This window comes from Triticum dicoccoides, chromosome 3A (assembly GCF_002162155.2).
Source record: "Triticum dicoccoides isolate Atlit2015 ecotype Zavitan chromosome 3A, WEW_v2.0, whole genome shotgun sequence".
Lineage (NCBI taxonomy): Eukaryota > Viridiplantae > Streptophyta > Magnoliopsida > Poales > Poaceae > Triticum > Triticum dicoccoides.
The window spans coordinates 1829496-1842685 of NC_041384.1; positions in this window are offsets into that span (position 1 = coordinate 1829496).

Below are 13190 nucleotides of genomic sequence, written 5' to 3' on the forward strand. Positions count from 1 at the left end.
GTCCAGCCATTAGCAGCGGCGGGATCCTCCTCGCCCTGCCCGATCCACACTGCGGGAAACCACGACTCCCCTGGCGATGAACCCTAGCGGCACGTACCGACTGCGCTGGGACGATCGAAGGATCGGACGTGCATGGCAGAAAACACTCAACGGACCGGTCTTGAAAGACATAATGGGCCTCATACCCATTATTGTCCGGCCCATTGGCAACGAGGCCCGAAGGCTCCCGATCCAGCCCGGCCGCACCAAGCAGCTGAGCGAGCGCGGTCGCCCTCGTCGATCGAATCTCGGTCGCCGTGGCCTCCATGGCCGGCGCCGGCGGACGCACATTCCGGGACAACAACCTCCGTCCTTTCTTCCTCTTAACCGTAACCCACGCATCCGGTCGGATCAGATCAAACACAGTGAGCTTCGGCAAACATACCTTGGGTAAAGGTCCCTTCCATGGACGAAGCGCCGACGGCGCCGTCCTTCTATGCACGATCCGGCGAACAATCTCGATCTTCTCTCCATCGTGCAGCCCCTCACGAGCCAGATCGTCTCTGGGAACCACCTTGTCCACCGTGGTCGCTACTTCCTCTTCCGAGTAACCTGAATGAAAGAATTCACAGATTAGGTCCGACGGCGTAGGAGACGGCGGTGACTCCCCCGGCGGCTCCGCTCCATCCTCGTCCGCATCATCATCGTCAGATCCGGCGAGGGCCCAGAAGCGACCGCCCACCCGGCGGCGATCGCCGGCATCGGGCGGTGGCTCCGCCGTCGGGCGCGGAGATCGCCCCGGATCGCCTCCCTGTCGCCTAACGGTCATGGAGATGCCCTCTCTCGTTCACAGAATCCCCTCCTTGAGGCCATGTGTTTGTACTGTCGCATTGCACTTGTGTGGTGAAACGGAATGGAACGGGATAGAAAGCAACACTACCGACGCGCATCATCATATAGGAGTAGGACGAGCAACGTGCTTGCGCGTGGCGGGCTAGTGTACAAATAAAGAAAGAAATAAAGATTTGCGTGGAATATATCAAGGCCACATCAAAAAGGTCATCATCGTACTAGAAGTGGTGGCATCACCGGACTTTTGGATTTGGCATGCTTTTTTTAGAATGCCGAGATCTCACAACGACATCAGTGCGCTTCAACGATTGCCCGTGTTCAGGAGGCTTTGTAATGGGGAATCACCGCCGTGCAACTACACTATCAAGGCCCGCGAGTACAACATGGGATACCTATCTTGTTGACGGCATCTACCCTTAGTGGGCGGCGTTTGTGAAGACCACATCCGAACCACAGGGCAACAACAAAGCCACTTTGCAACAATGCAGGAAGCGGCTAGGAAGGATGTGAAGAGGGCATTCGGAGTGCTTCAAACTCGTTGGGGAATTGTTCGTGGAGTTGTATTGATGTGAGAATCAAAAACATTGTGCGGCTCATGACATGTTGTGTTATTTTACACAATATGATTATCAAGGATGAGAGTGACGGTGTAGTCCAAACCAATAATTTTGAAGCATCTGGAGAACAAACTCAAAACCTGGAAAATCAAGATGCAACTCAGCTTATGAACTTTTTACGGATGCATAAGAATTTTCAAGGTCATCAGGTGCATGCGTAGCTACTCAATGATCTTATGAAGCATATGTGGAAACCACGGGTACGATGACGAGGATAGCAGCCACCACAGGTACCCACTGATCCGGTCAATGGAAACAGAGGATGGCAGTCTCTTCTTCCCCGGCTCGACTGCCTCGTCACATCGACCCAGCAGATGGGGCCCACATGTCAGTTATGCTGTTAGACACAGCTCATTTCTAAATTAGTGTGTTTTGTTACTCGCTTGACGCCGAGTTGACCGTATTTCGTGATTTTTGGTAAAAACGGTAGTAAAGCGTTACCCCAGCCGCAAATGTAGTCCATTTGACATAGCGGGGGATCATCGGTTGGTGGGACCCACACGAAACCAAACACGTTTGGGTGGACCCGGACAAGAAGAGAGGGGATTGACCTCTGACTACCACCACCACTTGCTGCTCACCGTGATCACTCTTTTTCCTTTACTCTGCATCCACTTCTTAAGTAATCATCAGTCGCCGTCCGTCCGGCCTGCTGTATAAATAAACCTCACCTCAGCCTTGTCCCACCTTCAATCAATCCAACCCTACGCTTCAACCCAATCGCTTCTACCTACGTTAAACATCGAACTATTCTCTTCTTCCACTCCTGTTCTGTTGATTCGGCAGTAAAAGGCGCTTCTTGGCAGATTCATTAGCCCAACTCATGCCGCTGTCAGGAGACGACACACACATAATTGGCCACCGACACTATTACCGAACAGTAGTAACATATACGTACACAGTAGATAATACAGCATATTTACAAACAAAAAAACGTCACTGTTACTCATAGCTGCCTGTACACATAATATAGTACTAGACCTGTTTTCTTTCTGAAAAGTGACAAATAAATACATGTGTGATGTGATGTGGAGCACCAGTACTTCCCTGGTCCACTCAAGATGAATTATTGTCTGGCTTAAATTAGTTGGTGGTGGCGACGTGCACAACAGACGTGAGCAAGATTTTTATTTCCACACGTGGACGATTGATTCGCTCATCAGACAGCGACTTCATCATTGTACCACTCGCTCATTCGCTCCACGTCCCGAATCGGATTAGCCTTGAGCTTAACTACACATTGTGGTCAACAAAATCCTCAAAAGATGTCTTCACAATAATCATCTCACCCACCTACACAAGATCGCAGATCAATCATCTGATCGCAGATCTCTTCCACACAAAATCTTAATTTTCTTTTGTACATCAGTGGATCATTTCTTTGTTTTACTTAGCCACTAAAAGCACAAGATTGTTTGTGTGTGCGCAAATTCATCAATTCGCATGGTCTGACGACGACGGCTTTGGTTGTGTCTGTGCAGGACGCGGCGACGCAGCTGGATCAGCTGGACAGCGCGACGGCCTACATCAAGCAGCTCAAGGCCCGCATCGACCACCTCAAGCGCCGCAAGCAGGCCGTCTTCTCTGGCGGCACCGCTGGCTGCTCATCTTCAGTCTCCGCCGGCGACTACAAGGCACAGACGGCCGCCCTGCCGGTGATCGAGGTTCGGCACCAGGACGGAACGCTGGACGTGGCGCTGGCGAGCGAGGCCGGGCGGCCGTTCCGGCTGCACCAGGTGATCGCCGTGCTGGAGCAGGAGGGCGCCGAGGTGGTCAGCGCCAGCTTCTCCGTCGTCGGCGATAAGATCTTCTACACGCTCCACGCCCAGGCGCTCTGCCCCCGCATCGGCCTCGAGGCCGGCCGCGCCGCCCACCGGCTCCGCAGCCTCGCCGCAGCAGCCGCCGTCTCGTCGTCGGTCCTCCTCACATGATCTCTCTCTTTGTTGCTTTTTCATCAGTCGCGGCAGCTTAGCTTAGCTTCGTACTGCTCTACTTTGCTCGTGAGTGAGCTTCAGGTTTGTTTGAAATCTACTAGTGTAGCCATGTAGTACCTGCATATCTCCTCCTTTGTGAAGATGTGAGATATTTTACAAACAGTAACCAGTCATGCTTTAAATTTGCTACGCTGCTTTCGAATCTATCATATTTCAATCCCTAGATCCATACAAAGCGTGTAAAATAAAGAGTGAATTCCGGTTTTTACCCCCTATTTTGACTTTTTTGACACTAATTACCCCATTTAGCGGGATTTCATCCGTTTTACCCCATTTAGCACAAGTGTTGCCACAATTTACCCTCTTTTAAATTTTGCGTGCGTTCTGACCTACGGGTCACAATTTGTCAGGTCTAGCTGGCATGCCACGTCAACGGGTTTTTTCTGTCTATTTTTTTCCCTACTAAACTCATTTCCGGTTTGAAGTATTCTGATGGGACGATTGTACTTGATCAGCATGTCATATTACCATTGAATAAATTATAGGAGAAATTGTTACCAATATAATCTAAAATCATGTATGTTTTTCTTCAGTTATCATATATGGCCTTAAGTATGGATGGTTCTGTAGATTAGATTAAAGTGGTGTAAATATACTACTTTACTAACTCTGATGCACCTACATATCTAAATATCTAGGTAGCAAATATGTTGACTGAAGAGTATGTGTTGTTACTTGCTAGCTGTAAAGGAAGTTTGGATCTTTGTATCTTATGATGCATGCTGAAACGTGTTCGTTCACCGTATTAGAGTATATTATGATTGCAGCCACTAATTCATTTTTCTTTTTCTTGCACAAAGCGGATGGCAACGGAGATGTAGAGTGTTAGGCATATTTTACATGTCTGTAGATAAAAGAATCTAGAGCCAGAGATGATTGAGAGGTATTTCATTATTTATTTTGATATAAAGGAGAAGATGAAGGAATTGGGTTCCAACCCTTGGGACAGCGCTAATTATCAGAAGAAGGGGGCCAACGGGAACTCCATGATTGAGTTAACAGATGATGCAGGCATGGTGAACATGCTAGAGGAACTTGATGCTTATAAGAAAATCAGTTTGAATGTTAATTGGGGGAGAGCAACATAAACGAGAAGCCATGGGAGGCGAGCGTGGCGCGCGACCGACTTGGACGTTGGACGTGCCGCGAGCGACCTCCATCGGCTGAGCCGGTCAGAAGAAGCGGCGCTGCCCAGTTCAGCAGTGAGAAAAATAGCCAGGAAAAACCACTGACGTGGCATGCCAGCTGGACCCGACAATTGTGACCCACCAGTCAGAATGCTCAAAAAAATTAAACGGGGTAAACTGTGGCAACATTTTTGCTAAATGGGGTAAAATGGATGAAATCTTGCTAAATGGGGTAATTAGTGTCAAAAATGTCAAAATAGGGGGTAAAAACCGGAATTCACTCTAAAATAAATCATACCTAACACCCTACCTAATCTTCGTCGTCGGAGATGTCTACGACATCAGTGTCAGGCGCCGAGTGGACGGGTGCGTAGGAGGGCTCCGGTTCCTCCTCCCCGTCCTCGACCTCATCCATGTAGGGGGGCTCCTCCTCCTCTGCAGCGTGCTCCGCCTCCATCTCCAATGTTGCATACATAGTCATCTCACTGCCCTGTCAGTCCATATCTCAACTCCCATGGAGTAACTAGTTTGGTCCTATGTGGAGACAGACGTCGAAATCAGCACGTGATCATTAAACGGGCAATTTTACTTGTCTATTTGATTGATATATTAGAGGATGGGTTTGGAAGGCGTGGGTGCATGATTGTGAAAGACAGGCCCCCTTTATAATAAATAAAAGCTGCAAAAAGTTGCTTGGCGCGCTTATGGTCGATAGGACACGTATGTTGATAGCGACTCTATTTTTCTTTTCCTTCGACTCTATTTTTCTTTTCTATTTTGTGAATGATAGTGTTTGTGTGTTTTGTGTACGTAGTGTCTATACATACACGTGTGTAACAGCCACACTAACAACGTTATTAGTGTATATATGTAGCTCACGTGATTGCTAACACTAACAACATTATTACTTCATCCATCTTATAATACAAGAGCGTTTTTGATACTCACTAGTGTCAAAAACACTAAACGGAGGGAGTAATATTTATATGTAGCACACAAGATTGCTAACAGCAATATTATTGGATATATGTAGGCCACACGATTGCTAACAACATTATTAGTTTATATATGTGGTTCACATGATTGCTAACAACATTATTAATGTATGAATGTAGCCCACGCGATTGCAAATCTCATCTACTACTTAATGTTACTCCCTCCGTTCCTTTATATACGGTGTCATGGAATTGTCATGGCAGATGTCCTAGCAAAATGACTTAGTCGTAGGGCCATCGCAACTAGAAAGCTTAAAGGGGTTAATCGAGACAAAGGACACGAAAGGTTTTATGCTAGTTCGGCCCCTTACGATGAAGGTAGAAGCCTACGTCTAGTTGTGTTGGAATTGCTGGGGTTTCGATCATCAAGAGGCTAATCCGCCGGCTTGGTTCTCGATCTCTTGTTTCTTGCCCTAAACCGCCACCGGGTCATCCCTTTATATACACGGGTTGACGCCTGACGGCCTACAGAGTCCCGGCCGGCTCATAAAGCGTGTCCGGCTCGGTGACTTCTTTACATGCCTTTTCTTACAAGTCTTTCCTTACATACGGCGGTTTACAATATTGGGCCCCACCTCCGGGCTCAGGCCTTCTATAAACTTTTAATAAACCATCGTCTTGACTATTTTCTGGGCTTCCTTTGTGACCCGTCATTGGCTCGGGGAATCCCACCATGTTGGCTCGTCACACTGCTAAACAAGAGGCTTTGGAGAGACAAAAAGTGCGTTTTGACATTTCTCATTATAACCATCTGAACGCCAACGACATATTGTCCGGCTATCTAAGCCATGTGCACTCCAGCCGTGACTCGAAAATCGAAATGGTCAAGCAGCTGCAGCTGAAGTATGAGGTATGTTCTTCCAGCTTACTTATATTCTGCCAGCCCCCAAGTCTTCAGATTATGATAAAACCTTGAATGATCTGTAGATTTATGATCTAGGCTATAGCTTTTCCTTTAGATATTTCTAGAGTCCAATAGAATAAACTTTACTGGTAGTCCTCAAGGGCCGGTTCACTTAACCATAAATGAGCCGGTACTTTGAATTTCATAACTGTCTTATGCCGAATATTGTAGTCCGGCTTAACCTTGAGATACTTGCTGAATATCATACATTAGCTCCCAAGTGCCAAGTGTTGTTACTTTGTAAAGTACATGGGACTTGAAGTATAGTATAGTCATAATAATTTGTTTTGGCGTACTGCTTGGGAGAGAAGAAGGTGGGGCGGGGGTTAGGTGAGGAGAAAAGAGGACGTGCAAGGGTGGGGGAGGGATCGGGCGAAGGGGAGGACCAGCTGATTTGCCCGCTCGATGGTTGGTTGCGGGAATCGGGAGGCGGGACCATGTGCTTTCCTATCCTGGAAAGGGGGACAAAAACTTACTACTTTTGGAGGGCTGCCAGGAAACGCTAGGGAGCACCCGGCTACTCCCTAGACGCGTCCAAGAAATAAACAAGAGGATCATCGCTTGACGGGACCCACGCGACAATAAAAACGTTACGGTGGATCCAGACCAGAGAGGTTGACTTTTGACCAGCACCGCCACCACTTGCTATAGTTGCTACTCATCGTCCGTCCATCCCTCACTCAATTGATTCTTTGTACAGTCGCATTTCAGGCATCTTCTGACGTGTTGTGCCATCTACCACGGGTTGTTCACCGAGCGATCCAAACGTGTTTTTCTCGCAAACCGGAGAACAAGGGGGGGGGGGGATGTTGTAGGCGTCCGGAACTGCCACGCCCGCGTCTGGCCGCCCTCGCCAACCCAAACCCCCTGCCTCGCCAGCGCTTTCCTCCTGAATGGTCAGTGGTGCTCCAGAACATCAGTGCCGCATTCGTGCCCGGCCAGAGTAGACGCGACCTCTCACTAGCGCCAGCATTGAAGCGGCACGCCTCCCGTGCCTCTTTCTGGTGCATGTGACTGCTCCGTGTTCAAACGAGATCACGGTCGTCTGTCTATCATCCACATTAATGACACGTGGTTACTGAGAAACCTACTCCAGCGCCACTCGTCCGTCCTTCTGCGCCCACCATTGTCATTTGCCTGCTGTATAAACTGCAGTCTCGGCCATACCCGCAGACATCCTCCTCTGGTCCCTTTCTCTCTCTGCACCACTTCCAACATGGCCTTCTTGCGCTCCAAAGCTCTCTAGGATGGACTATTGCCGGAGGAGAAGAAGGAGATGGCCGCCATTGAGTCGGCTGGCAGGCTAGCAAGCAGCAAGCTCCATTGTTATTGGGGTCCATTTTAAATGTGTTGTATGTATACTGCGGCCAGTATAACAACAACGATGACGACACGACGCAGCAAAGCTTCATTGATATTTCTCGATCGGTGTATGCACCCTCTCCAACCAATAACATATGTGTTAGTACATCGCTCGAGAACTTTTTTCGAAAATAAATTTTTGCAATGCATTTCATGTACTAGTAGCTCGAGATCTACATTATGGTAAATGTATGGCTGTGTAATTGCATGGTGGAGATGCCTGAACAAATCCGTGAGTTGTGCAATATGTATCTTGGTTATGAGCCGCATGGCCAGGACCAAAAGAGCAGTGTGACTTAACAATAACTATTTAACTAAACAGCCGCAATTTCGCCATGACAAATAAATATTAGTTCCTTAGTTAGCTAGTGGTTTAGGCCAGATTAAAGAAATTGGACCTCGTGGATACATGAGGCCTTTTTCAGACTACATATATTTTGCACTTGCACGTTGAGAACAAATTAATTAATTGGCGAAAGAAACAAATACCTTCAACATCAAGACTTTGGCCCGACATTGACAGCCAGGTTAATAATTCTTTGACAAAAAAGCAAGTTCTAGTTTCTAAACTAATGAAACTTTGTACGAAACAGAAGACAATATATGTGGATGTGAGGGTGCGTATGATAGAAAGATTGAGTAAAGTATGAATCCTCCATAACAAATGAATATATACTACGCATTGACTCAGCAAATAGATTGATGTTTACGCGCCAAAAGAAAAAAGAGAAGTGATGGATGAAAGGGAGAGCTAGGCCAATGTTACATGCATGTAAACGTGCCGAATGAAGATGTGATGTGCCGAATGAAGATGTTTATGCGCCAGACGGTGATTGGGCGGGGCCGAAGAGTCACCAGCAAGGAATCAATCTACACGACCACTTGTACATTTTTATTTGGCGCATGGAAGTGACTGCCATATTATATTTTCCACATTAGTAATTATTTTCGATTGTGACTGTTCCTCACAACAATAGCTCTGTAAAAGGTGAAAAGAATAACTTTTTTGCAAAACAACATGTGGATCAGCCCCCACATAGATTTAAATGGAGAAATATTGCACTTGGATAACAATGTAAGCTTTTACAAAGTGTCGAGTTTGGCATGATTTTTCTAAAGGAGGTCCCCAACCTCTACATCACTCTGATGCCCACAAACATGATATCCTGATCAAAAGATCGTGAGATCATGACTTTAAATTATGACATGTTTAGTTGATCTCTCCCGGGCCGAGGTTGTGCGCAGATGAGTATACACTCCACCAAAATGCCACGTGTGATTGCTTAATTTGACTATTATTGTGTCACTCTCGTCATCTTAATTACGTCGGATGAAACCATAAACACATTACTACATCTTCAGTTAACTAATTGCCACTACTACATCTTCATTAAAATAATTGCCACTGGCTATGCTAAAGTGCTGAAATTAGGTGAACTGGCAACTCCTACAGAGTGCAAATATGTGTGAATGCAAATATGTACTTATAGTTTTGTATAGCTCGTGCGACCAAAAGTCAAGACCATAATTTTAAAATCTGTCAACTCTCTGTTGAACGCGTTAACATCGAGCATGTGTGCTCCGTCTCACTATGAAATCGACAGCTTAGCAATGGAGATTGAGAGATCAAAGTGTGATTAGAATATTAGCCGGCCGTGATCGTGTACCAGTACTATACGCGCTTCGGGCCTTATTCAAGTGGCTAACTATTCTATCTTTTCTTTTTGTCCTGCCTAGCTTACACCAAGCTACTTTTCAAAGAAAAAAAAAACAGTAATCGCTTCATAGAAAAGGCTTAAATCGACAGGACATGCATGCCATTTTAAGCTATTTCGTCGGTGGTTAGAGTATGCCGTTTTAGGGTACTGGCCCAATAGTGATGTGACCAAATTTTGTTCCCTTGATACTTGTTTTTCGTATATTAACTCCAATACCAGAAAGTGTTAAAATGAGCATAGTGAGACAAAAACAAATTAAATATAAAACTGAAATATAGAAGGAAAACATATTTAAATTTTTTTGGGGGATTTGAAAATATATAAAAAGAGCCAAAAAAACGGATTATACTAATCGACAGGAAGTCCAGACACACCCTGTGTCACATCACCTGGTGCGTCACGGAATGCGTACATCTGCCTTGAGCCCACAAGTATTGCGTGCACATATATATGATTATCCGAAGCTAATCAACATATCCAATGCTGCATACATAGTCGTCTCACTGCCCTGTCAGTCCATATCTCAACTTCTATGGAGTAACTAGTTTGGTTTTATATGCAGACAGACGTCGAAATCATCACCTGATCATTGATTGGGCAATTTTTACTTGTCTATATTATCAATATATTAGAGGATTGGTTTGGAAGGCGTGGGTGCATGATTGTGAAAGGCAGGCCCCCTTTATAATAAATAAAAGCTGCTAAAAGTTGCTTGGACAGCTTATTCGATAGGACTCGTACTTGATAGCGACTCTATTTTTCCTTTTCCTTTTTGTGAATGATAGTGTTTGTGTGTTTTGTGTACATAGCTTCTATACATAGACGTAGTTAACAGCCACGCTAACAACATTATTAGTGTACATATGTAGCTCACGTGATTGCTAACAACAGTATTACTCTAGTGTCAAAAACGCTCTTATATTATAAGATGGAGGGAGAAGTATTTATATGTAGCACGCAAGATTGCTAACAGCAATCTTAGAGGCATTTACATTTACGCCCATAATTTGCACCCACTCTCAGATTTACCCCTAACATTTTGATGTGCTCAAACTTGCCCCTAAAACGCATTTTAGGTCATGAGAATGCCCTTCCAACTTGTCAAAGTTGTTTGACTGAAACTTTAAAAATTCATAACAAATTCATATGAACTCAGAAGAACGTAAATAAGATATCAAAATGTTCATAAAAATATCACCTATACGTGCATTTATTTGCATTCACCCTAAATAGGATTTTAATGTTATAAACCCTAAAAGGGTTTTAAAGTGTGTTTTTGTCATGAACATAAATGACATGTGCATATAGGTGATATTTTTATAATCATTTTTGTATCTCATTTTGCATTCTTTTGAGTTCATATGAATTTGCTATGAATTTTCAAAGTTTGGGTCAAACAACTTTGTCCAGCTGGAATGGTATTCTCATGACCTAAAATGCTTTTTCGGGGCAAATTTGAGCACATCAAAAGTCAGGGGGTAAATTTGAGTAGTGGGTTCGAGTTAGGGGCACAAATGTCAATGTTGTATATATGTAGCCCATGCGATTGCTAACAACATTACTAGTGTATATATATAGTTCACACGATTGCTAATAAAATTATTAGTGTATAAATGTAGCCCACACATTTGCAAACCTCGTTTGCTAGTTAATGCTATTATGTTTCAGTTCACACCAGAGAGAAGATAATCGAAGGCATTTATAGCACTCTATGATCTCTGTAACTACTGTTCATAATTGGGAACGAGAAACGGATGCCTGTGTCTGTCCAGGGGGTCGTCTTGGGTGAAATCCTAGCCGTTGCTGCCCATTTATCCTCCCTCTTATCTCTTACGTCGTTGTCAGACGAGGCTGATGTGCAAAGCCCGCCGGTGGATGGCGGCGACGAGCAGCTCATCCCCTCGCTTGGTGGGGTATCCCTGTGGCCGGCCCGCCTTGCACGACAAGCTTGTACCGTGGGTATTTGGACAGTGACTCCTAGCAGTTTTAGCGAGAGTGTCGCGCTGCCGTGGCTGCGAGGGCATCGTGTTGGCCATCTGTGCTGGCTGGCGTGCGGATCTGGACGGGTGTTGAGGACGGGGACGACGACAAGGAGTGGCCGGCCGGCGAGGAGTCGTACTCGTACGCAGCTGAAATTACCAAACTCCGGGGCGGCACCCGATCTGGCCGGCGGGCACCGTTGAGTGAGAAAATGAGGAGGTGAGAATCCATCAGGGAATAGAATTGGACGGCGGGAGCAAGACGACGACCGCCGGGCTCCGTTGATCCTTTTGAAGCCGCGTGCGGTTTTGTAGTCCGTTGGAGTCACGTGCATATGTGCATGTCATCAAGCATTGCACTTGCGCGGTCAAACGGAACGGAACGGAATGGATGTGAACCAAAGCCAGGAAACGCATGGAAAGCAACAGTCACTAGTACGCGTCATCATATAGGACTAGGACAAAACAACGTGTTTGTTGTCGCGTGGGTCCCATCAAACGGCTTTTGACCAGCACCGCCACCACTTGCTAAGGGCATCTCCAGCCGCGCCCCAAGAAGGCCCCCTAGGCGTTTTTTCGTCCGCCGGCGCCAAAAAATCGGCCCAGTCGCATTCTCAAGAGCCCAGTTTTCGCCGGCTCGGGCCAAAATTGACGCCGGCGGACCCAACCCGAACCCGACGCGCTGGGGGTCGCTCGGGGGCGCCAGGCGAATCGTTTTTGGCGCAAAGAGCCGCGGGCCCGCCGCGTCAGCGACTCTACTCTCTTCTCGCCTCTTCGTCGTCCTCATCGCCTCGTTTCCCGTGGCGAATCAATGCCAAAGCTGCCGCGCGCTGCCGCACCGGTCAGCCTCCATTGATGCCTCACGGGCGGCGCAGTGAAGGCTGGGCGACGCGTCCCTCGGCAACCACGCAATCACGCCACACGTAACGCGCCGGTCAAGCCTACCACGCAGCGTCTCCGCCTATAAAAGTCGACTGCAAGCGCGCCGGAGAGACTCACCTCGATCATCCACCGACGACGCGCTCATTTCTCCCCCTTTCCTCCTCTCGCCGTCACCAGTTGAGAAAGCATGGCCGAGCGTTTCCCAGGCGACGGCGCGGCGGCGAATGGATTCGGGCGCCGTCATCTGCACGAGGACGAGGCTCGCCTCCTTTTCGAGGCCGAGTACCCGATCCCGCCGGACATGCGGGTGCCCGGGGCGTGGAGGATCAGCGTCGGCGGCGTGCCGGTGCCCCCGGTACCCACCGGCGCGGCGCGGCGTGTGGAGATCGCACGCATCCGCTCGTCCCTGCCGCGTGCGACGAGGGAGGGGCCCCGGTACATCCCCGACAGCCCAATCTGGGAGCCATACTTCCGCCGCCGGCACGACGAGCAGCTCGAGGCCACCAACGGCGTCGTGCCCTCCGGCAAGTTCAACGCCGACGGCCGGCGTCGGTGGTGGGGCGTGCCCGGGCGCATGTTGGAGTCCGCCCTCGAGTACATCGAGGGCGGCAACACGTCGCGCCTCTAGTACCCCGCTCCCCCGTCCTTCTCACGCCGTCGGGGAAGCTCCTGGACGCCGAGGCGCATGGAGACCGGGGTGTCCTCCTCCTCGTCCGGCGGCTCTCCCTGCCTCCACCTCTGCCCCGTCAAGCCGGAGCCCCAGGACACGCCTGTCAGCGCG